The sequence below is a fragment of the Acinonyx jubatus genome, chromosome A2, assembly GCF_027475565.1.
Source record: "Acinonyx jubatus isolate Ajub_Pintada_27869175 chromosome A2, VMU_Ajub_asm_v1.0, whole genome shotgun sequence".
Classification (NCBI taxonomy): domain Eukaryota; kingdom Metazoa; phylum Chordata; class Mammalia; order Carnivora; family Felidae; genus Acinonyx; species Acinonyx jubatus.
The window spans coordinates 17,762,509-17,786,883 of NC_069383.1; the positions used below are offsets into that span (position 1 = coordinate 17,762,509).

The 24,375-nt window shown below is 43.2% G+C and overlaps 2 long non-coding RNA genes across 3 annotated transcripts in view; both read right to left on the reverse strand.

Moving 5' to 3' along the window:
• The window catches only part of LOC113604166 (uncharacterized), a 193,053-nt gene that overhangs the window by 64,754 nt on the left and 103,924 nt on the right, over nt 1-24,375 (reverse strand). The window lies entirely within an intron of this gene.
• On the reverse strand, nt 1,016-20,944 carry LOC128314709 (uncharacterized). Of its 2 annotated transcripts, none has more exons than XR_008296616.1 (3): nt 18,853-20,944; nt 12,137-12,377; nt 1,016-2,139 (listed from the first exon to the last, which is right to left on the reverse strand). It is a non-coding gene; the product is annotated as an uncharacterized LOC128314709 (long non-coding RNA). The 2 variants fall into 2 exon arrangements; XR_008296617.1 differs by lacking the exon at nt 1,016-2,139 and adding an exon at nt 10,174-10,272.

Consider the following 24,375-nt stretch of genomic DNA (forward strand, 5'->3'; position numbering starts at 1 on the left):
TTAAATTTACTTTATCATCTAAACGGCATATCTAGATCTCGCAAGATGCCTCCTTATCTCACTGGGGACTCAGTCTACAGAGATAAAATAAAAATGATTCATACGCATAAGTGTTCAGGAGCCTGCAAAGAGTCGCCACTAAAGCAAATAAACTAAAAGTCCATTTCCCACAGCCGGGTTGTTATGTGAATGCAAGCATGTCATGGTCCTACCATCACTTCTTTCCTCTCATCTCGATAACACCAGCCCTCTTCAAGGCTCAGCCTTCACTTGCCTAGGGAAGACAGGTTAAGTCCCTGGGAAGGAATCTGTCCCTTCTGCGAAAATTTACTCCACCCACCAGCTGCCCTCTGGGATTTCACTCAGGGACAACCTTGATTAGTTGGACTAGAATCCCCTTGAGAGCTGGCCTTCTGACAGCCCATTGCATCTCTGGGAAGTTCTGATTCAAAGAACAGCCAATTTGGGGTGCCTGGCACTGGCTCAGTTGGTACAGTATGGGACTCTTGATCTCGGGGTTGTGAGTTCAAGTCCCACGTTGCGTGTAGAGAGAGCTTACTTAAGAAAAAACAAAAACAAAATAAACTCCATGTACATTTCACCCAACAGTATGATATTGAACAAGTCTATCCCTTTTCTAGAAGATGTTCCTCGTGAAAGTGGATGGTAGCCCTCCCGGCCTTGCTGAACCTGCTCTTTACTCCTCATTAATCCAAATGTATCCCATTGTGTCCAGGTGTTTTTTAAAGCTGGGAGTCCAAAACTATACATGAAAATTCTAAGAGAAGCCTACTGCCCATGGAGTCAGATTGGAATTTACACTTCTTCATGCTTCATATTGTGTTCACATTAACACAGCCTACTTGAGGCAGTCACATCATACCATTATTTTATTTCTTACAATTAGTATAGGATAGACCAATTAAATATGTCATTCCATTAAGAAGCAATTCTTTTATTATTTTTTAATGTTTTTAATGTTTATTTATTTTTGAGAGAGAGAGAGAGAGAGAGAGAGACAGGGCATGATCAGGGGAGGGGTAGAGAGAGAGGGAGAATCTGAAGCAGGCTCCAGGCTCTGAGCTGTCAGCACAGAGCCTGATGCGGGGCTCAACCCCATGAACCGTGAGATCAAGACCTGAGCCAAAGTCGGAGGCTTAACCAACTGAGCCACCCAAGCACCCCAAAGCAATTCTTATAAAATGCAGCCCCCCTGGAAGAGTTGACAAAGAACACTGTACAGAGAAACAGGTCTGATAATCAGGCACCAAAAGGATACTCAATTTGAGGGAAGAAGAGGTAAATTTGTAAGAACTGAGGAGGCCAGGCCTGGTGGGGTGCCACACAGAGTGGGCGAATGAAGGTGGAGGGGGGGACACAAAAAAAGGAGATGGGATTGTATCAAAGGCCATATCCAACTCTTTCATATTTTTCCAGGGTTTAGAATTGCCAAAAACAACAAGCCTGCTCTCTCTCCTTTCCTTTCAGTAAATTATTCAAGAACAGAAATTTTGTCAGTCAGCCTTCTCCCACTGGGAAGGGATGGTTCCCATTGCTGTGCTCAGCAATTTCAAGTCTTACACCCTCTTCTGGCAGGTTCTAGTCTACCCCACTTACCTTTCCAGGCTTTTTAAAAATGATCTGTAATTCTCTCCTAATCACTATATTCGTTAATGACCGCATGGAGGTAATTATGGCAGGGGTGGGAGGTCATGAGACAAACCAGATGAACCTCCGAAGTCATGGCTGTTATATCACAGTCACAATGTTATGGAAATAAAAGAACACCAGAGTGGTCAAACCACTGGATTTACGTCTTACACTAACACCTAGAAACACAGGGTGCGGTGGGGTGGGAAGACACAGACTGGGTACTTCACGTGTATTTAACACTCACACCAACCCTATGGAGTACGCATTATAATGTCCACCTTAGAGGTGAACTCAAAGAGGTTAAGCTCACAGATGGATGCCCAAGATCTGATTAACACAAAATCCATCATACTTCTATGTCACTACACAGCCCCCTGGAATTCAAGAGAATTGCATCTGAAACCATTTGTTCCATTTGATTCTTGATGGTCAAAGTTGAAAGCTACATGCTGGAAACCACAGACACAACCAGGTAATCCTGTAGCACTGAGAAAAAGAAAAAGAGGTTCAAATTAAGAAAAGGCCCCAGTTCTTTAAGTCTGTGAGGCAGAAGCACAAATGGCTACAGAGCCTATAACAGTTTGGCTTGGCAAGCTAAGAAGCCACCAGTGGGCGAGTGGAGGGAGGGGACCCACAGTTACATATCACGCCCAGGCGCATCTGCCCTATGTGGGCACAATCAGGAGTATCATCTCTCACTTCAAAAGCAATGATGTCAAGTAAACAAACACACACACACAGACATTCACAGTCACAAACAATACATCACTGTAGCTTAGTTTCCCAACCTGAATCTCATTTAGGTCCATAAAAAGGATGCAGCTTTGCCATTGTTGCTTGGGAAGGTAAAGCTGGGAGTTGATGGTAATGTGGACAGGCACAGGGAGCTGGAGCTGGAGAGCCCTGGTCTGCAGCCAGGGGATGAAGAAAGGCAAAGGAGTGGCTGACGGCCTCCCCAGAATGATCTGCACACTACTGGTCCATAGTGGATCTTGGAATCATTAGTAACTATGAAGTAGGAACCCGCTGATTCCAGTTCTGTGTTCACAAGAAAAAAAGGGGGGGGGCGTTTAGTAAGGCCATTGAATCTTCCTAATTTCTAGGGCAAAATTAAATGGCACAACTATCTCCTTACGAGTCTTTCTTCCTAGAAATCACATAAGATCTTAAACAGCAAGCTCACATTTGAGGTACTCCCTAGCTCTCCCCACAGAAGATAAAATAGGTTAAGAAAAGAAAAGCTAAAAGTCATAATTGGACTCAAAAATAAACATCCCTGTGGAGCATGTGCAAAGTGACCAGGACTGGAGATAGAGTACAGGCTACTGAACCCCAGAGCAGGGAAGGTAAGCAATGGTTTGGTCACCCCAAAGGACAGTGTGTTAGTCTCCCTGGGATGCCTTAACACAATGGAAACATTTTCGTATAGTTCTTGAGGCTGGAGGTCCCCCATCAAGGTCCCACGGGTTCATTTTCTGGAGAGACGTCTCTTCCTGAGTTGTGGATGGTCACCTTCTCTCTATGTCCTCACAAGGCCTTTCCTCTGTGTGCGCGCGCACACACACACACACACACACACACACACACACACAGAAAGAGAGAGAGAGAGAGGGAGGGAGGGAAGGCGGGAGGGAAAGAGGGGAGGAGGGTGTTTTCCTGATGTCGCTTCTTAGAAGGACCCCACTCACCACCTCATTTAACCTACTTCCTTAGAGACACTATGTCCAAATACAGCCATTCTGGGCATTAAGCTTCAAAATAGGAGTTTGGAAGGAAGTACAAACATTCAGTCCTTAACAAGCGAATTGGGCTCAGACTCACTGTTGGTGGCCTCCATTGAGAGAGTACAGGAGGACTGGGAAGATGAGTTTCTTGCCTCATGAAAAGCAGCTGAGAAGCAGACTGTAAACCTGGGAGGAGCCTCATGATCAGGAATTAAGCTACTAGTCTGTATCTTCCTAGTATTTCCACAGAGCAGGTGCCCTCAAACACCATCATGAGACTTGATCCTGGAATAAGTGCTTGAGAGGCCAAATGGAAGCATCTTCAAAAATTTTAAAACTCTAGGGGCGCCTGGGTGGCGCAGTCGGTTAAGCATCCGACTTCAGCCAGGTCACGATCTCGCGGTCCGTGAGTTCGAGCCCCGCGTCAGGCTCTGGGCTGATGGCTCAGAGCCTGGAGCCTGTTTCCGATTCTGTGTCTCCCTCTCTCTCTGCCCCTCCCCCGTTCATGCTCTGTCTCTCTCTGTCCCCAAAATAAATAAACGTTGAAAAAAAAATTTTTTTTAAACTCTAGATATGAAGACAGAAGATAGACACAAACCTCAACTGAAGGTGACCCTACAGGCATCTTTAGTGAATATGTGTATTTGTTGCCATCACTGCTGCTTCTGACTTTCTGAAATGGGTACATAGATTATTCATTTTCAGCCTTCTTTTTAAATATGTGCATTTTTGTGCTGTCAGTTTCCTTTTAAGCAAGACTAAAACTGCATCCACAAGTGTTTTTTTTTAACTTGTTTTATTTTTTATTTTTTTACATTTACATCCAAATTAGTTAGCATATAGTGCAACAATGATTTCAGGAGACATTCCTTAGTGCCCCTTACCGATTTAGCCCATCCCCCCTCCCACAACCCCTCCTGTAACCCTCAGTTTGTTCTGCATATTTATGAGTCTCTTCTGTTTTGTCCCCCTCCCTGCTTTTATATTATTTTTGTTTCCCTTCCCTTATGTTCATCTGTTTTCACTCATATGAGTGAAGTCATATGATTTTTGTCTTTCTCTTACTAATTTCACTTAGCATAATACCCTCCAGTTCCATCCACATAGTTGCAAATGGCAAGATTTCATTCTTTTTGATTGCCGAGTAATACTCCATTGTATATATAAACCACATCTTCTTTATCCATTCATCCAGCGATGGACATTTGGGCTCTTTCCATACTTTGGCTATTGTTGATAGTGCTGCTATAAACATGGGGGTGCATGTGTCCCTTCGAAACAACACACCTGTATACTGTGGATAAATGCCTAGTAGTGCAATTGCTGGGTCCTAGGGTAGTTCTATTTTTTAGTTTTTTGAGGAACCTCCATACTGTTTTCCAGAGTGGCTGCACCAGCTTGCATTCCCACCAACAATGCAAAAGAGATCCTGTTTCTCCACATCCTTGCCAACATCTGTTGTTGCCTGAGTTGTTAATGTTAGCCATTCTGACAGATGTAAGGTGGTATCTCATCGTGGTTTTGATTTGTACCTTCCTGATGATGAGTGATGTGGAGCATTTTTTCATGTGTCAGTTGGCCATCTGGATGTCTTCTTTGGAGAAGTGTCTATTCATGTCTTTTGCCCATTTCTTCACTGGATTATTTGTTTTTTGGGTGTTGAGTTTGATAAGTTCTTTATAGATTTTGGATACTAACCCTTTATCTGATATGTCATTTGCAAATATCTTCTCCCATTCTGTTGGTTCCTTTTAGTTTTGCTGATTGTTTCCTTTGCTGTGCAGAAGCTTTTTATTTTGATGAGGTCCCAGTAGTTCATTTTTGCTTTTGTTTCCCTTGCCTCTGGAGATGTGTTGAGTAAGAAGTTGCTGCAGCCAAGATCAAAGAGGTTTTTGCCTGCTTTGTCCTCAAGGATTTTGATGGCTTCCTGTCTTACATTGAGGTTTTTCATCCATTTTGAGTTTATTTTTGTGTCTGGTGTAAGGAAGTGGCCCAGGTTCATTCTTCTGCATGTCGCTGTCCAGTTTTCCCAGCACTGCTTGCTGAAGAGACTGTCTTTATTCCATTGGATATTCTTTCCTGCTTTGTCAAAGATTAGTTGGCCATATGTTTGTGGGTCCATTTCGGGGTTCTCCATTCTGTTCCATTGATCTGAGTGTCTGTTCTTGTGCCAGTACCATACTGTCTTGATGATTACAGTTTTGTAGTATAGCTTGAAGTCTGGGATCGTGATGCCTCCTGCTTTGGTTTTCTTTTTCAAGATCGCTTTGGCTATTCAGGGTCTTTTCTGGTTCCATACAAATTTTAGGATGATTTGTTCTAGCTCTGTGAAGAATACTGGTGTTATTTTGATAGGGATTGCATTGAATATGGAGATTGCTTTGGGTAGTATCAACATTTTAACAATATTTGTTCTTCCTATCCAGGAGCATGGAATCTTTTTCCATTTTTTTGTGTCTTCTTCCATTTCTTTCATAAGCTTTCTATAGTTTTCAGTGTATAGATTTTTCATCTCTTTGGTTAGATTTATTCCTGGGTATTTTATGGTTTTTTGTGCAACTGTAAATGGGATCGATTCCTTGATTTCTCTTTCTCTTAATTGTTGGTGTATAGGAATGCAACTGATTTCTGTGCATTGATTTTATATCCTGCAACTTTGCTGAATTCATGAATCAATTCTAGCAGTTTTTTGGTGGAATCTTTTGGGTTTTCCATACAGAGTATCATGTCATCTGCGAAGAGTGAATTTTTGGTCTCCTCCTGGCTGATTTGGGGCATCCACAAGTTATAATCTGTCATATTTTCATTATGATCCAGTCCAAAATATTTTTAAATTTTTTTGTATTTGTTTTTCTTTGATGCATAAGTTATTTATGACAATATATTTAAATATCCAAATATAAAGGATTTGAGTCTTTTGTTGGTGGTGTTGATTTTTAGCTTAACTACACAGGATTCGAACTCACATTCCATATGATCTCAATATTCTTTTTCAAAATTTTTTAAATTTTTTTTCAACGTTTTTATTTATTTTTGGGACAGAGAGAGACAGAGCATGAACGGGGGAGGGGCAGAGAGAGAGGGAGACACAGAATCGGAAACAGGCTCCAGGCTCCGAGCCATCAGCCCAGAGCCTGACACGGGGCTCGAACTCACGGACCGCGAGATCGTGACCTGGCTGAAGTCGGACGCTTAACTGACTGCGCCACCCAGGCACCCCTCTTTTTCAAATTTTTTAATGTTTGTTAATTTTTTGAGAGAGAGACAAACAGATCGTGAGTGGGGGAGGGGCAGAGAGAAATGGAAACACAATCCGAATGTAGGCTCTGAGCTGTCAGCATCGAGCCTGATGCAGGGTTTGAACTCACAAACTGTGAGATCATGACCTGAGCTCAAGTCAGATGGATGCTCAAGCAACTGAGCCACCCAGGTGTCCGTGATCTCGATATTCTTTTTTTTTTTTTTAATGTTTACTTTTGGGATAGTGCAAGTGTGGGAGGGGCAGAGAAAGAGGGACAGAGGATCCAAAGTGGGCTCTACTGACAGTCTGACAGCAGCAAGCCCGGTGTGGGTCTCGAACTAATGAACTGCAAGATCATGACCTGAGCCAAAGTCAACTGAGCCACATCTCAATATTCTTAAATGTGTCCATCTCAATATTCTTAAATGTGCTGAGATTTCTTATAAGGCCCATGATAAAGTTTTAACAAACAGCAGTTCCTTTATTGGAAAACTTAAAATGCACTCTTCTGCACAGATTAAAGAGATAATCATCAATGAAATTGTAAAATATTTTGACCTGAACTACAGTGAAAATAATGCATATTAAAATTTCTAGGTGCAGTTTAGATTGTACTTAGCAATTTAGAGCTTTAAATAAAGTCCTCAAAATTAGAAATAAACAAGAAAAATATTCAAAAAGAAAAAATTCGATTTGAGGAGCTAGAAAAGGGATGTCTGATTAAGACTAAAAAAAGTAGAAGAAAACACAGCACAAACACATGCACCTTGTAATTTTTGCTGCAGGATTATCTATAAAAGCCAAAAAAAAGAAAAAACCACCAAGTTTCAATTACCAGACAATGGATTCAGCATTGACAGCTGAAAACAGTTTCCCTTTACTTATAGATGTTGTGGTACCTCTATTCACTGGAATTTATGCAACCATTATACATGTGTCTGTGACTAATTACTAACCTGGGAAAATGCCCAAGATACATCATTAAGTAGAAAAGATTAGAAAGCAGTCAGTTCTGTATTCACTCAGGTTCTTCAGGTTGTAAAGAGGAATTGATTCTGGCTAGAATAAGAAAGACAAAAGGAGAAAAAGAAAGAAAGGAAGGGAAGGGAAGAGCAAGCCTTCACTGGAAAAAGGCTGGAAATTTTCATGGATTAAAGAATAAACCAACTAAGAATGAGGAAAGGGCAGAAACCAGTATAGTTTCCGGGATCTCAGTAGAAAAAAAATTCCAAAGAACATTGTCTGAGTTGGTCTAGATTAGTCTAGATTGGATCAGATGTCTACACCAAAGTCAAGCAGATTTGGTGTATCAAATAATGTAAACCCTGATTATTGGGATGTTCCCAGAGTAACAAAAATGATTGCACATGTACCCAAGAGGTGTCTATCATGAGTAGGATCCCCTTTTTGTAATACAATATGTGTGGGCGAGTGTATGTGTACATCACGCAGTGATGGAATAATGAATGATGGTCACTCCCTTCTATACTTTTCTATGTGCTTCAGTGAATGTGTACTGTTATATTTTATTTTTGTCTTATTTTATTTTATTTTATGAGAGAGAGAGAGAGAACTAGCAGAGGGGAGGGGCAGAGGGGGAGAGAGAGAGAGAGAGAGGTCGGGGGGAGAGAATTCCAGGCAGGCTCCATTCTCAGTGCAGAGCCCAATGCAGGCTTGATCCTACAACCCTGGAATCATGACCTGAGCCAAAATCAAGAGTCAGATGCTCAATTGACTGAGCCACCCAAATGCCCCTATTTTATATGTTTTAAAAAATGTGATTTTCTGTGTGGGGGAAAAAGCGCTCATTTCACAATGTGCTAGCACATCTTATGAGACTCTGGACAGACCGGATGGCCAGAGGGTGCAAAGCTTTCATCAAATATTCTTAAGAAAGGAAAGAAACCACCAGCTCCACCTTCCTCTCAGCTGTCTGCCCCCCTCCGCGCTTCCCTGCCACTCACCCAAATCTGTTCCCTGATTCGAGAACAAAAAAGAAAAGGTTATTATCCTGTAGGATATAGGGCAAAAGCAAGGACAATAGACCCAAATCATCCCAATAGACGGAAACAGTTTTCAGCTGTCAATTCTGAAATCATCATCTGGTAATTTAACGCTCTACAAAATCTGCAGTCTTTGACAGAGTCTATGCTTTTTTCTGCTACTGATTCACAGAAGATGGGCTTTGGTTGCTGTTTCCTCTCTTTTTCCCTGATACGCACACACTGCAGGAAGCAAAAAAATGCAGATATTCTTTTATAATCTTTTAAGCATCTCTTCTCTGTCCTGTGCTACCTGTTCTGGCATTTTCGTGTGCATCCCACGAATGAATATTCATTTGACAAACACTGACCAACCTCTCCCTAAGATGGAACGGCTCAGGCTTTGCCATCAGCATGCCCTGGGTTTGAATTTTGGCTTTTTTTTTTTTCTCTGTACTATTTGCATGACTGAAAGAAATCGTATGACTGCACAAGCCTGCGTTTCCTAGCCTGTGAAAGGACTTTGTGAGGAATAGCTGATAAGCATGCTAGCTTCTACCTCATACACATCCAGACTAGTTAGCATGTCTATCTCTCCCTCCAGATTATCCAGTTACACGAAGGAATTACAGCTTCCTCTTCGTTTGCCCAGGCCTAGCACAGTGTGTGTTAGGGAGGACAAGAAGGAGAGGGAGGAAGAGGAGGAAGATAGAAACAAGGACTACCATTTGTTGAACTGTACCGGGCACTACACTAAACACATCAAATCCTTTTACTTGTCTGTGCCCCCAACTCTACCCCAACCATGTTTTAGTGATCCCCTATACCTTTTCTGCCTAAAACAGCGCCAGTTACACAGTGGGACTCCTATAACTTTTTGTAGAATTAATGGACGCAGTCCACCAACCACACACCCTTAGATTTAATCAACATTTTCCTCATTTCAAAAGTACTCTTCCCAATAGAGACAAAGGCAGCAAGAATTCACATGGTAATGTTGAGCTGTTGAAGAAACTGAGGCACAAAGTTATTAGGTGGCGCATCCACCCTCAAGTCGATGGGAAAATATCATGCTGTGCTCCCATATCCATTCCCTACCCAGTCTCCGAGCAAAAAAAAGAACAGAAAGTCCCTGGGTGTGAGAAGATGAATAAATAGCACTCATGCCTGGGATAAGCATAAGAACAAAGGAGGCCATTCATGGAACAGAGAGGTTCAAGGTGAGACAAGAGGACTCCCAAAATGGAGGTGAGATTCCTACTTGGGAACCCCATATTCAACCTTAAAAGCCAAGCAGTGAATTGCCCTGAGGGGGAGAAATCCCAAAAAGTTAATGGTGAGCACCTGTCTGGGGGCTCCCAAATGGGTCAGTCTTCAAGGGCACCTTCTGATCCCCAAGGGTGGCCACCATGGGCATCAGTGAGCACTGGCACTTTCCTTGCAGGTACGATAAATAGAACTTTTTTGTTTCTCAGATGAGTTTGTTCCTGTAATTCCAGAATGTGCTCAGGCTGCCCAAGGGTGTTGTGTCAGAATGCAGATCAGGTTTTATTCCAGGGCAGAAGCTGCTCTTGCAGAAGCTGCTCTTCTTTTTATAAAAATGAAACAAAACAAAAAAGATTGAAGAAAGCGATCAAAATCTTGTTGGCTCCTTTTATGGAAGAAGAACTCCCTGGAAAAGTAAAAATAAAAACAAACAAACAAAAAAAAAAAACAAGGGGACTACTTAGAAGTAAGCGCTGCGAATGAAATTTAGGATCAAGAGTTCCCACAGGTGCTCAGAGCCACCACCTTCCCATCAGAATCATCTCTCTGTCAGATAGGACAACCCTGATGGCTCCTACACAGATCTATGCCAGTAGCACAAGCCAGTGGCTAGGCCTGTGTGACCGGAACACACGACTGGGAAAACAACCCAAAGTATCATCTGCCCAAATAAGGGCAAAATATAAATAATGGGTCAGCCAAGGGGGCCTTCCATGGTTCTGCAAAAGAGCTTTGTGGCTCCATTTGGTGCCATGTATGAAGCACCAAGCATCAGGGATTGTGTTCTAGGGCCAGAACTATGTTGAAACGAGTCCTGAAAATTCAGTATTAAAGTAAATCATATTCACATGCAATATTTTTAAAAAATTAAAATGTAAAATCTGCTGCATAAAACAGTAGAAAGGTTCCTCAAAAAAAAAAAAAAACCAACAACAACATAGAGGGGTGCCTGAGTGGCTCAGTCAGCTGAGCATCCGACTCTTGATTTCAGCACAACTCATGATCCCAGAGTCATGGGATCAATCCCCATAATGTGCTCTCTGCTGAGTGTAGAGCCTGCTTGGGATTCTCTCTCCCTCTGCCTTTCTCCCCCATTTGCATGCTCTCTCTCTCTAAAAAAAAAAAAAAAATTAAACATAGAATTACCACATGATCCATCAATACCACTTCTAGGTATATACTGAAAAAGAATTGAAACAGAGACTTGGTAAGTTCCTTGTAACCCCGCATCCATCACATTAGCCCAGAAGTAGAAACAACTCAAATATCCATTGATGACTGAATGAATAAACAAAATGCGTTGTAGACCTACAATGGAATATTATTCAGCCTTAAAAAAAGAAGGAAATTCTGACATGTGCTAAAATACAGATGGACCTTGAGGACATTCTGCCAAGCGAAATAGGCCAGTCACAAAGGGACTGTGTAATTCTACTTCCGGGAGAAGCCTAGAGTAGTCAAAGTCACAGAAGCACAAAGTAAAAGTTTGGTTGCCACGGAGGGCTGGGGGAGCAGTGGATGGGGAGTTGGTGTTGAACAGGGACAGAGTTTCAGCTGAGGAAAATGAAAGAACTTCTGGAAATGGATGGTGGTGATGGTCTCACAACAGTGTGAACGCACTTAGACCACTCACCCGCGCACTTGAAAATTGTTAAAATGATCACTTTTGTGTTACACATACTTTACCACAATAAAAAATGGAAAAAATGGAAAAAGATTAATGACAAACAAAATGCCAACATTTTAAATAAAGACAGGATCAACATTTCTGGTCTTTCCTTTTGCCTGAGACTCCAATATGGATCCATAGAGCACTGTTACGGATCCAGTCTTTCTTTAAAACGTCAGTATTCTGTTCACTACCGATTATTTTTGAATTGTGATTTTTGCAAAGATTGCCTTGAAATATTACTTATCTTGCTTTCTGAGACTCGGGGCTCCCCATTAAATCTTGTGACCCAGGAAAGTGTCTCACTCTCCTCACCTACCTCTCCCTGGGCCCCTGTATCTTTCCATTGCTTTGCCTTGACATCCCTAGCACTTCTGCATTTCCATTTAGGCTCTAACCTCTTTCTGTTGTGTCTGGACAAAGAGAAGGGACCCAGAAGCTGGTGCGTCTGGGTCATCAAAGTCATGTTTTTGTCTGTGAACCTTCCTGATGCTCCCTGGGCTCATCACTGACCATAATTTGGGCTTCTTTCACAAGCCAGTTCCCTCTCGCCCTAATCCCGTCATCACCTGGAAACTTTCAGCCTGTGACCCCACATTACCTTTAGCAAAAGGCCCTGCAGAGCTCCTGTGCCAGCTGTTTTTTTCCTCTTCTGGAGGAATTGATTCCTCGTGATCCTCTGAGCTGTAATCTCATCGGGCTGGAATAACTTGACACTCCCATTCGTCTGAAACAGAAGTCGTTTGTCTTCCAAACCTCAGGGCTGGGGTTGTTGTGAATTCCACCCATTGGCCTCCTCTTAGGGGACTGTGGCCACTTCATCAGCTGCTTTTGCCTTGCCTCTGAGAGATCCAGGACGAGCAGGGACGAGAAAATTCCCGAGCAGGAGTGAGTGAGAGCGGCAGGCAGAGACCATTCTTAGTGAGAGCACCTCACCTCCTTAGAGGGCACCTGGCTCACACAGCCTGGCCTGGGGCCCAGACAGAGCTCAGACAAGGGTCTGCAAACTTCACAGGGAGCATGACTACCAGCAATGATGCCGGATCTTGGGTGAGTGCGTCATAATAGCAGCACATGTCATTGTCATTAGAAGCTGCACAACAGTCCATGGAGCACCAAGTGAGGGGTAAGGTAAACTAGAACCAAGGCCAACCCTACCCCTTAGCAGCTGTGTGACCTCGGGCCCTTTGGGCCTCGGTGGCTCAACTCCATGATGGGGATAAAAATGGCCCTGGCTATTTCAAAGGGAGGCTAAGACAATGAGCTCCTCATTGTGGAAATGTTTGAAAACTATAGTGCCAAAAAAACGTAGTATGTTATTTGATAGTTATCTAACCAAAAGCAATGACTAGGCACTTTTCAAAATGAAACCCCAAACAAGGGATTGACCCCTTTGTGATACACAAGGCAACATGGGCCAGAGTTTTGAAAGGATTTGTGCTGTGGCAGCAGAGACCCCAGGAAGAAGGAGTAAGGGCCCAGGCGCCTTGTTCCTTACACCCTTTTGCTTCATGGGACTACAGACCAGCTATGGGCTGAAAAGGGGGAGATCTGCACCATTGGCCAGGAGAAGCATCATGACCCAGAACACCCTGGAGGAGCCTGGGCTGCTGTCCTGAGGACAGCCAACAGAGCATGCAACGGCAGCAAGACTGAACCAGCATCTCTTCCAGATTCATCCCGGGGCCTACAGTAAAGAAGGGATCCAAGGGTATCCTGCTTAGAGAAGAGGAGGTACAATGCATCATGGTTCCATGGATCAAGGACGACCAGAAAGTTCCCGTGTACCTGGGTACATCCCGGGTGACATGCTAAGAGCATATATATCGGCAGAGCGTGTGGCCAAGCATCATAGACATTTTTCTTTTTTGGTTACCCAGCAAGAAGTATGATTAGGGAGTATGATTGGAGTGTGATTAGGGTTGTGGTCCCAGCGGATGCCTCATCTCTTGTTTATGCCTGCTTTCCAAACCTAGTTCTAGAACCTTCCCTAAGGGGTCTTTGGCCAATCTAACCACTGTTCAATAAATCTCTTTACTCTTTAGGTAAGTATAAGTATCATCTCTCATTTACCTTGATGAACTCTGGGTGATTCACCAACTAAAAGACACATCTCACAGGCTGACACCCACTAATCCCTGATACGTGCTCAGCAACACCCCTGGCAGCAACCCCGCTCGCCCTGGCCCTTGGGTGACCAACGCAGCTTCTCGGGGGGCCCGAAACAATGACCTGGGGCACTGATGCAAGGAATGTGCCCCACTGCTCCAGTCACATAAGGCAAGAAGAAAATCTCCCTCAGATGAGGAACAAAAAACAAGTATCTAGTCCGTGTCATAAGTTTAAAGACATTTCATATGTTGGATCTTATGTTTCAGTGGGTTTTATCTTAATAAGAGAATTCTTCTACGTAGTGGCTTTGGCCAGAACGTGGATTAACAGAACTTCTAAAGGTTAGAATGTATTCCTGGCACATGCTACCTTAGAGTAAATAAATGAGGGCTTGGCTTGCTGAGTCAGAAGCATTGCCAATTCCTGAGTCAGGGAAATGCCAGAGTCTTCTGGCCATTGAACAGAAAGACGGTTCAGCAGAAAAGAAGGTTCATCTCCTCAGTGCTAGGCCTACTCCTCGACTTAGTCATCAATGACACACTGAGCTCCAGGTAGGTACACGCTCTCCCACCCCAAGCTTGGGGCCTCTGGAAAGGAGGCAAATGGTGTCTTCACCGTGTCTTTTCTGCTCTATACAGAATGTGGACCGAGGAAAGCGGTCTGGTTTCTGTTGAGAGAATAGCACAAAATCAAGTGTAATCACAGAATCCTAAAGCTGGAGGTGGTGTAGGCAGGTAAATACTTAACAACCAGCTCTCAAAAAAACAACAAAAAAAAAGGTAAATGCAAGTATATACATCCATAGGGATGTTGTAGATTTTGCTGATGTAATGCACATTTACAATACACGATTTATAGCTAGTAATAAAATACACAACGGTCTTGCCTGCAGGTTCCACAGCTATTTTTTGCTGAACCTTGTATCCATAGTCCCGCTGTGGTCACAATTCCACCATGATTCGACCCGTAGACTTGCATCTCAATCTGCTAACTCTCCTCCCCCAAAATGTATTGTTATTAAGTAGGAGGAGATCCACTGATAAAGTCACTTTTGTGCCAACTATGTTCACTGAACAAATTCCTCTCTCCCCTTCAGCTCTGGTCATGACGGACTTTGAAAAAAACCTTTTTTTAATGTTTATTTATTTTTGAGAGAGAGACAGAGAGACAACGTGAACAAGGGAGGGGCAGAGAGAGAGGGAGACACAGAATCCGAAGCAGGCTCCAGTCTCTGAGCTGTCAGCACAGAGCCCGACGTGGGGCTCGAACTCACAAACTGTGAGATCATGACCTGAGCCAAAGTTGGATGCTTAACCGACTAAGACACCCAGGTGCCCCAGGTCATGACAGACTTTTAAGCTTAACGTGCATTATTAATATTCCCTCCTTTAAGTCTAGAATATAAGTCAAGCCCAGATTTAGAGCATTTTCCAGTTTCCTTGGTGTAAATACTCCCATCGTGGCCAATTTCCAGCAACCAAAGTGCTATGACCAACCACTGAGTCAAGAAGAGATGGTCCATAGCTCGACATGACATAGTATTTCCAAGATACAGATACAATTAATGTAAAAAGAACTCAAGGGCATAAATAAAATGTAGTACAATAATTAGGCAGTGATGTGTTTTGAGTATTTATTGCCTTTAATAAAGCTATTATTTTTAAATTTATACAATTCTTCATAATGGCTCTATTTAACAATCAACTCCCAAAATTCCTAAGGGCCTAATTAGCTTTCAAACACTGGTACAAGCTGACCCCAGCACACCCCTAGCTGGAGAAGACCTGGAGAGATCTATTTCTACATCTGTTTCTCCACATACACAAACTATTTGGAGACGGGAGGTAGGGAAGGGGGGATATTAGGATCAGGAAATCGAATCGCTCACATAGACGTCCTGTGTATTCGTAACAAAATTCTGGATGTTACAAGGGTGGAGTCTGAATTCTGGGGTCACTGCCCTGGCCTGAAGCCTCCAGCTCCCCAGTGCCTTTGTGGATCTGACCTATTTTCAGACGCGCCCCCCCCCCCCACCCACACACACATACACACACACGAAAAGCTGATTTATTCTCCACTTGCCCACTTTGGGTATTGCTTGCACAGACCTCGCTCTCTCCCTGCAGACACACCCTTGGTTTTAACAGCATTTCCCGTAACTCTGCAGGTCCAGAATGACACAGCTGGAGATGATTTTGCAGTCACTTCAAGCTAACCAGCCGACCCAGCAAAAGCAGCAAAGACTTAGGCAGGCAAGGGCTGGGGCTAGAATACAGTTATGCCTTGACAGCCGGGGAGAGACCAGTTAGGAAGTAAAACGGGAGAGGATTTGCTCTACGGACAAAAATTAGCATTTGCTTAACCGAGCCTTGGCCGGAGCTCGGTTGGAGGGTGTGCTTTTGGCGGTGCTGGGAGGACCCAGGCACTTTTCCGCCCTGTTTGTAGCGGTAGAAGTCCATACAGCCTCTACGGAAGCCAGTTTGACAGCGACTCTCAGGGTTTTAAGTGCACGTTCCCTTTGCCCCAGATGCTCAGGGGGATGCATTATAACATTGTGTGCGTTAGTAATGACACTGAATTGAAAACAAACTCAAAGGCTAGGAAGCGGCTTGCTACATGCAGATTTGACAACAAATCCAGGTACAGGAATACTATACAGCTACCAAAAGGAATATGGCAGCTTTTTATTACCTGTTGCACAATCTGGAACATGCTGTTAACTGAAAAAAGGGAAGAACCCTGTATGCTACCATTTGGATGTTTTAAATAATACATTTATACACGTCGATGTGCATAAAATATCTTTGGAAGGATGCACCAAGAAATGGGGCACAGTTTGCCTCTGGAGAACTAATAGAGGCCAAAAGTGGAGAAAGACATCCCATAACACATTACAGTTTTGTATCACGTATTATCTCATTTTTAAATTTTTTTTAAAAATTTTTTAAGTGTGTTTATTTTGAGAGAGAGCGTGCAAGTGGGGGAAGAGCAGAGAGAGAGAGAGAGAGAGAGAGAGAATCACCAGCAGGCTCCACACTGTCAGCACAGAGCCCCGTGCAGGTCTCGAACTCACGAACCCCAAGACCACGCTCTGAGCTGAAGTCGGATGCTTAACCAAGTGTGTCACCCAGGCGCCCCTAATTTCTTATTTTAATTCCAACATAATTAACATAGCATTAGTTTCAGGTGTTCTAGCTTCAAATCTTTCACTTCGGTCCACACCTTTCAGAGTCTCAATTTTCTCGTCCATAAAATGAGGGGTAAGGTGGGACCACACCATGGCCTTCTCTGCACACCTCTCTGACCCCTTGACTTCATGTGCCTGTGCTCACTGCCCAGCAGTCAGTGATGTGAGCACTCGCCCATGTTCCCTGCTTTCCCACAGAACAACTGAAACCTTTAGACTCTCTGTTTAGACTGCCTTCACAAATATAAACCAGAAGTTTCTACCCAGAAAGCTACCCATCCTCCTTCATGAGCCAATGGAAAGTTGCCTTCCCTCAAAGTAGCATTTCTTAGTTCAGAATGTCAATCCACGGGCCCCACCCCCAGACATTCAGATTCAGCAGGTGTAGGGTACAAATTCGAGATAGGTTTCTCCTTGTACCACACTTGGAAAACCGTGGTCTTAAAGAACAATGCTGCATCACAGAATAGGAATTGTAAAGTCCATTCCCTTTTTAATGCAAACAAGCTATTATTCTGTAATGGTTATTTTAAAAAAAAACAATAATAAGAGCTTTGAGGCAACCAATCTCCACTTAAAGCATTGCAGCACGGAACCGCACGCTAAATAGTAAAATTGCATTTCAAAACATGATCAAACGTCAGCCTAATCAGCCAGGTGTTAGAGGCTCAATCACAAGCCTCAAAACACGTAATCAAGTATCAGTAAGCAGGTGTTTTAAGTGAAGATTGAGATAAACAGTGGCCTTTGTGGATATTTAGAAGGTTTTGCAACATTAAAATGGAGTACCTCACACTCAAGCCAGCCGACTTCAGAAGCTTCCGGGCTGAATAAACCAGGCAATAATTAGCACTGGAGATTTCAACTGGATTGCAATCAAAAGCTTTGAGTCTCATTGAGGAAATCTGTGCCCTTCCCTTTATTTCTACGACCTGTAAGGTGTTGCCCTTGTGGGTGATGACGTTTTTAAAAATCACTAGGACGTGTTTCACTTTGTTCCGACTGAAGATTTTGATCCCTTTAGAGAGAATCGTGTGCAAAACACAGACACGCTTTCAGCGCCACAAAGCCAGGGACCCATCCCACCCGTTTCTCCAATGTGACAAGTTTAGGACAGGGAGGTCTGAAGAAACATAAAGTTCCTCTTTAGAAATTAATTTTGGGCGCACCTGGGTGGCTCGGTCGGTTGAGCGTCTGACTCTTGATCTCAACTTAGGTCACGATCTCACAGATTGTGGGTTTGAGCCCCATGTCGGGCTCTGCGCGGACCGCACAAAGCCTGCTGGAAATTTTCTCACTCCCTCTCTCTCTGCCCCTCCCCACCTGTGCTGTCTCTGTCTCTCTCAAAATAAATAAAAACTTTTAAAAAATTAATTTTTGTTTCCACACACATTCAAAATGGCTTCCCACCGGTCCGATAACTAGTCCAAGATAGCCTCGTGAAAATCAGTGGGGACAATTTTTGTTTGTTTGCTTAATGTTTGTTTATTTTGCGAGAGAGAGCACACACAAGAATCCCAAGCAGGCTCCACGCTGCCAGTGCAGAGCCCAACATGGGGCTCAAACCCACAAACCATGAGATGATAACCTGAGCCGAGATCAAGAGTGAGACACTCAACCAACTGAGCCACCCAGGCACCCCTCACTGGGGACAGCTTAAAGTGACCATCCTCAGTTGAAGCTCCCTCTTTAAGACCCAGTGTTAATCAAACCAGCGTGTCACGTAAGCAAAGTGGTTTGTGTGTGTGATTTATCTTGGCAAGTGCCAAGCAGGGGTCCCTGCTTAAAAGTGGAGCTCATCAATTTCTGTTAATTCCCCCCTGATCATGAGTAGCCATTTAGCTTTGAGAGAATTTCTTAAGCTTCGATTCCAATTGGTCTTCCCTCTTCCCCTGGCCTTGAATTGCCACCAAAATATTGGTCTCCGTTCTTCTAATTTCGTCTCCTACAGTTAAAGGAGCTGTGGCCACATTTGGTCATATGTGATACCCACTCAGTAAAGCCCCAATCATCCTTACAATTCATCAGAGATAAAAGGTGTTTGAGACGTCAGAAAGTTTCATTGTTGATCCCGGACACCAACACACTCCTCTGGAACAAAATTGAGTTTTATCAGGGGTTTTGAGCCTGTGGATTCGGTGTCTGAACAAGCCCAAAGAACTCCATTCTGCCCTCCCACCAGTTCCCGAAAGCTGGCTGGTAATTGCGGACCACATTAGGACTTGTCATTCACATCATCTTCCTCTTTCGAGCTGTAGGATTCAGCAGGGTGCTGGTTAGTGTAGAGCCGGGGCTTCTATGACTCAGGACATTCAAACCTGAACTTGGAGTCTATTTGCCAAGATAAAAAGTTTCCCTTCTAAACCAGGAAGCTGGCTATCTTTGGGCTTTTCTGGGGCTCCTTTGTCCTGTGATATGCACTCTCTTTGGTGTATGTACTCTGTCATCTTTCCTCTCCCGACAGCGACAGCCGGGGGGAGTGTTAACCTCCACTTATCCATATGCTGGGGGGGCTCATCTGCCCTGTCGGCAGCCTGTGCCATTGCAGTAGGTGTTACAACTTCTAGCTGGACTGGAAATTCCCTCACAAGTCCTGAGGGACTCATACGAATGATTCAGACCCATTCAGTCATGGTTTTTCCTCTTCACTGTCCTTCAATAAACCTCTGGCCTCCTATTTCATGGAGAAAATAGAAATTGTTGAATGGAAGCTTTGTTAATTCCTTGCCCACTTCCTCTAATCTAAGAACTGCCCTCTCCTGTCCCTCCTGTCTCATGGGAAAGAAGTTTTCCTTTCCTTCTAGACCAATTCCCCATCAAGACTTTGGCCCCCAAAGCCAACAGCCTCTCTCTCTCTCTCTCTCTCTCTCTCTCTCTCCCGTGTCCTCAGATTCTCCTTCTGTGTTAGGGCTGGCTCATCGCCATTTGCACGTAACAAGGTGTTAAATTAGAAGTTGGGACTGAAGCACTGAGATAGAATAAAGACTGTATTTCTCAAAGACTGTGCTAAACCAATGCGAAATCTCAAAGTAGGATAACCAAGAATCAGTATTTTGACTTTTAAATTCCCTCACTCACACGGAGGATAAAAAGAGTCAGAGGAGTGGGGATTCCAAGGATTTCAGGGTAGAGTCAGTATAAAGCTGTGGGTCTCATCCCCCAAAGACAGAAGGATGAAGGGGGTGTCTGCCTTCTCCTGAAGCCTAGTGAGAAAGCTTTCGTAGAACCACTTGGAGAAATTAATGTGTGTCCCCTGGAGTTGGGGGTGCTGGAGGGACTGAGACCTAACGCATGCCCGAGGAAGTCAGACCACCCCCTGGCAGCTGTCAGAAGACTGGATCTAAAGACTGAGTTCACTCCTGGAGACCAAACTTAAGAATCCTGCTCAGGAAAAGTCTACCTGGAAAAGAGGACCCCGTAAGTAAGAGATTGAGCAGTCTCGGGGTGGGTAGGTGAAGTTTGAGGGTGAAGCAGCTTCACAAGGCCAATGAAGAGTTGCCACTGGAAGGTGAGCTTTCAGGGAACCCACGGAAATGCCCGGTGAGGGTCTAGTATGCACACCTGCTGACCCAGACAGGGCAAAGCCATCTTACCAGACAGCCAGCCTCACCTCTTGTCCCTCTGGCCCTGACTCCTTCATTAGCAGTCAGGGAATGAGAAGAAAGGTTAGGTGGGGGAGAGAAGAGAAGGGCACCATGCCAGCCCCCACCACCACCACCACCATCATGGCAAGGGAGAAGCTGGGAGAGGAGAGAAGGCTGAACTGTAAACCAGACTCAGAGTGTTGGTTACAATCTTGGGGCAGACATTCTAAATTTAGACTGAGATCGGGTCCTAACATGATTCAGAATCTTCTTTTACATAAGAGGAACCAGAGAAATGACCGGAGCCTGAAACACATTTAGAGGGATCGTGGAATACAAAAATAAGACTGCTGTCAGTAAAACTCAGTTTGAGTGCTGATGTTCCACGCATACGGACAGACACCTTAGAGAAAGGAAGCACAAACCTCTCCTTGACTCTACATCGACTTCTAGCTTTGCCCCATCTTTTCCCTCACCCTTACTCAGGGTTATTCTAGGAGTGTTTCCCTCCCCCTGCGTCTACTTCATCATGCCCCACAGCCATAGCTTCTGCCCTTCTATCACTGCTCAGAGACATCCCTTGGGTAAGATTACCACTGAAAACTTTTACTTTTTTTCTCATTTTCCCAAAATAAAATGTTCTTATTATAAAAGTAAATATGCCTGGTACAGAAAAATCAGCAACTTGAAGCAACTAAAATGAGCACTAAAAAATAAAACCCATAAACCCATCCACACCAGGTCAACCACTGTGAGTGGGTTGATGCAGATCCTAGACTACTCCATGCATATAGACGCGTGTAGATACAGACACACACACTCACATGCACACACACACACACACACACACACACACAAACCATTTGAGTTATTTCAAGTGTTTCATTATTACAGCAACGCAGATTTAAATGGACTTGACTGTATAGGCAGACATGCGTACTACTTAAAATACATATATATGTATATGTATAAACTTGATACTTGTTTTTGTAAGTATGTAGCAGGTTTAAATAGAAGTCGCACAAACAAGCAAAAACAGGATTATGGGAGGTGCAAACAGCTGATTTACACGGGTACAATCCTTACCCAAGCAGGTCTTTTTACATAGTGAGCTTGTCAAATCAGAGTCCACAGTTTCATCTTCTTCACTTAGCCGTTCGCTGTTTTATCTTTGCCTCTCTTACATAAATCAAAACTGTTTTATTCTTCCAGCTGCTTCTGTGTTTTCCAGAGATTTATGAAAACACTGGCTTTTGTTATTAAAGAAAGGGCTCTGTTGCAAGTTGGCATATCCGTTTCCATATCAGAAAACAGTGGGCGGTAAAGAGATGTGTATCTAACGCTTTACCAAATAGTAAGACATTCATTTATCGTCTAATTATGGAACATATGAAAAGACACTGGTGGAAATTCTGGGCAGATGATTTTTTTTAAAGCTGTACTTTTATTTATTTTTTTAAGTGCCCTCCACACCCAACGTGAGGCTCAAAATCATGACCCTGAGATCAAGAGTCGTACACTCTACTGACTGAGGCAGCCAAGTACCCCATGGGCAGATGATTCTGACACAGAAAATATCTTTTACGCTCATAATCATGTTAAGTCCACCTCTGCCAATATGCCAATATATAATTTATACTGTCAAGTATTTATTTTTTTATTTATTTACACATACCATTATGTTCAAAATAAATAATAAAGTTGGGGTGCCTGGGTGACTCAGTCGGTTGAGCATCTGACTCTTGATTTCGGCTCAGGTCATGATCCTAAGGTCATGGGATCAAGCCTTACATGGGGCTCCATGCTGAGTGTGGAGCCTGCTTAAGATTCTCTCTCTCTCTGTCTTTCTCTCTCTCTGTCTCTCTCCCTCTCCCCCACTTGTGCATGCTCTCTCTCTCTCTGAAATAAAAAAAGAAAATAAACAATAAAGAGAAAAAATCACATCTAAAAATCCCACTCCCTGGAGAACACTGAAGAATGTTGTGTATGACTTTCAGACCTTTTCCTGAACAGACATAACCATAACCCATTTTATACAGTTATTTTTACAAAATGAGAGATCATGCAGACTATTCTACAACTTGCTTCTTTAACGATGCCATGAGCAATTTTTCAAATCTAGTCCTACAGACTGACCTCCTGCCTCCTAACAGTTGTATGTTGTTTTACTGCATGTTGTGTCCCACGATTTATTTAAGCATGTCCTTGTTGAGAAACATTTATTTTAAAGGATTTACGATCCCTGATAGTACAGGCTTGTACCTTTACCTCTGAAGAGCGGTCTAATCATTCATGCAGGCTATGTAGTCAAAGTAGACTCGCTTGGTCAAAAAATAAGCACATTCAAATTTTTATGGTGCCAAATTACACTCTAAAAAGGTTATGTCCCAATTTACTCGCCTTTACCCTCTTCAAAAATGAGTATTACTGATCTTTCATTTTTGCCAGTCTTATAGATAAACGAACTTGTTTCCATTAGCCTTTTTCTCATAGTCAAGGAGATTACACTTCTCATCTGTTGACTGGCTGTCTTATTTCTTCTTGGAATTACCAATTCGTGTCTTTGTCCATCTTTCTATTGAGTTGTCTTTTCTAACAATTTATAAAACTTCTTCAGCTAATAGCAATATTAACTCTACCGTGCTGACTGCAAACAATTTTTCCCACTTCTTCTTCTTTTTGCCTTTGCCTAGGGGTTCCCACCCTATAAGAAGTTAAACTTTTCATACAGTCAAGTATATCCACCTTTTCTTCTTGGTTTCCGGTTTTAACGTCATGTTACACAAGGTCCCACTACTCTGTTGTAAGAACAGTCACCCATATTTTTCTTCTAGTATTTCTAGAATTTCACTTCTATACTACCTTCACTAGTATACTTCTATACTAAATTGTTATTTCATGGAGTAGATGTTTTGGTATAAACAGTGAAATAAGAATCCTACAGTTTCATAACTCTGCATATTTTGCTATCATTTTTTTCACTTATTGCATTGTGATCGTATTTCCATGTTCATAGATTTTTTCTGTAATATTGCTTTATACTGGTTCCAGAACGTGTTTAATCTCCTAGAATTGGATAATTAGGATGTTTACCGCTACTTAAAACAGTTGTGTTATAACCATGATGAATGCTAAGCCCTAAGCCATCACCTAACATTCTCCTTAGTATGCATTTCAAACTCTTTAGAACCTCTGTATATAAATCTTGCCCTGCCTTTGTATCACAGTGAGCTGTATCTCCACCATTCTATTGCTCAAACCAAAATCTTGGAAGTTATTTTTCAGCCTTACTTTCTCTCAACCCTCAACCCCAGTCCGTCAGAAAAATCTCACCAGCTCTACCTCATTGTCCACCTGTCCCCATTTCTCCTCCCCACCTGGAGGAATGTGACAGCCCCTCTGTTCTCGCTCTTGCCCACTGCATTCCAGTCTCTGTATAGCAGTCAGAGTGTCATTTTAGAATGTAAATCAGATTAACTCACATCCCTGCTTACAGTCTTCTAATGGTTTCCCATTGCATTGGAAAGTAAAATACAAACTTCTTAGCAAGCTCTGGAAGGTCTCTGTCATCTGCCCCTGCCTACCTCTCTAACTCATGTGCCACCACCCACCCCAGACACTGACCTCTTTTCTGCTCTTTAAATGGACCAGGTTGTTCCTGCTTTGAGACAGGGTTTCTTGCTCAACACTAGTGACATTGGGGACCAGCGAGCGGTGTTTACCAGCACCCCTGGCCTCTATCCCCTTAAGTCCGGAGTACTCCCCATCCCTTCTGATTTGTGGCAACCAAAAATGTCTCCAGACATTGCCAAGTGTCCCCTGGAGCACACAATTATCCCTGATTGAGAACCAGTGATTTAGGACCTTTGCACAAGCTGTTCCCTTGACCTGAAACAGTCTGCCTTCTAGATCTTTATGCAAATGTTTCTTTCTTATCATTCAGGACTCCAAACAAAT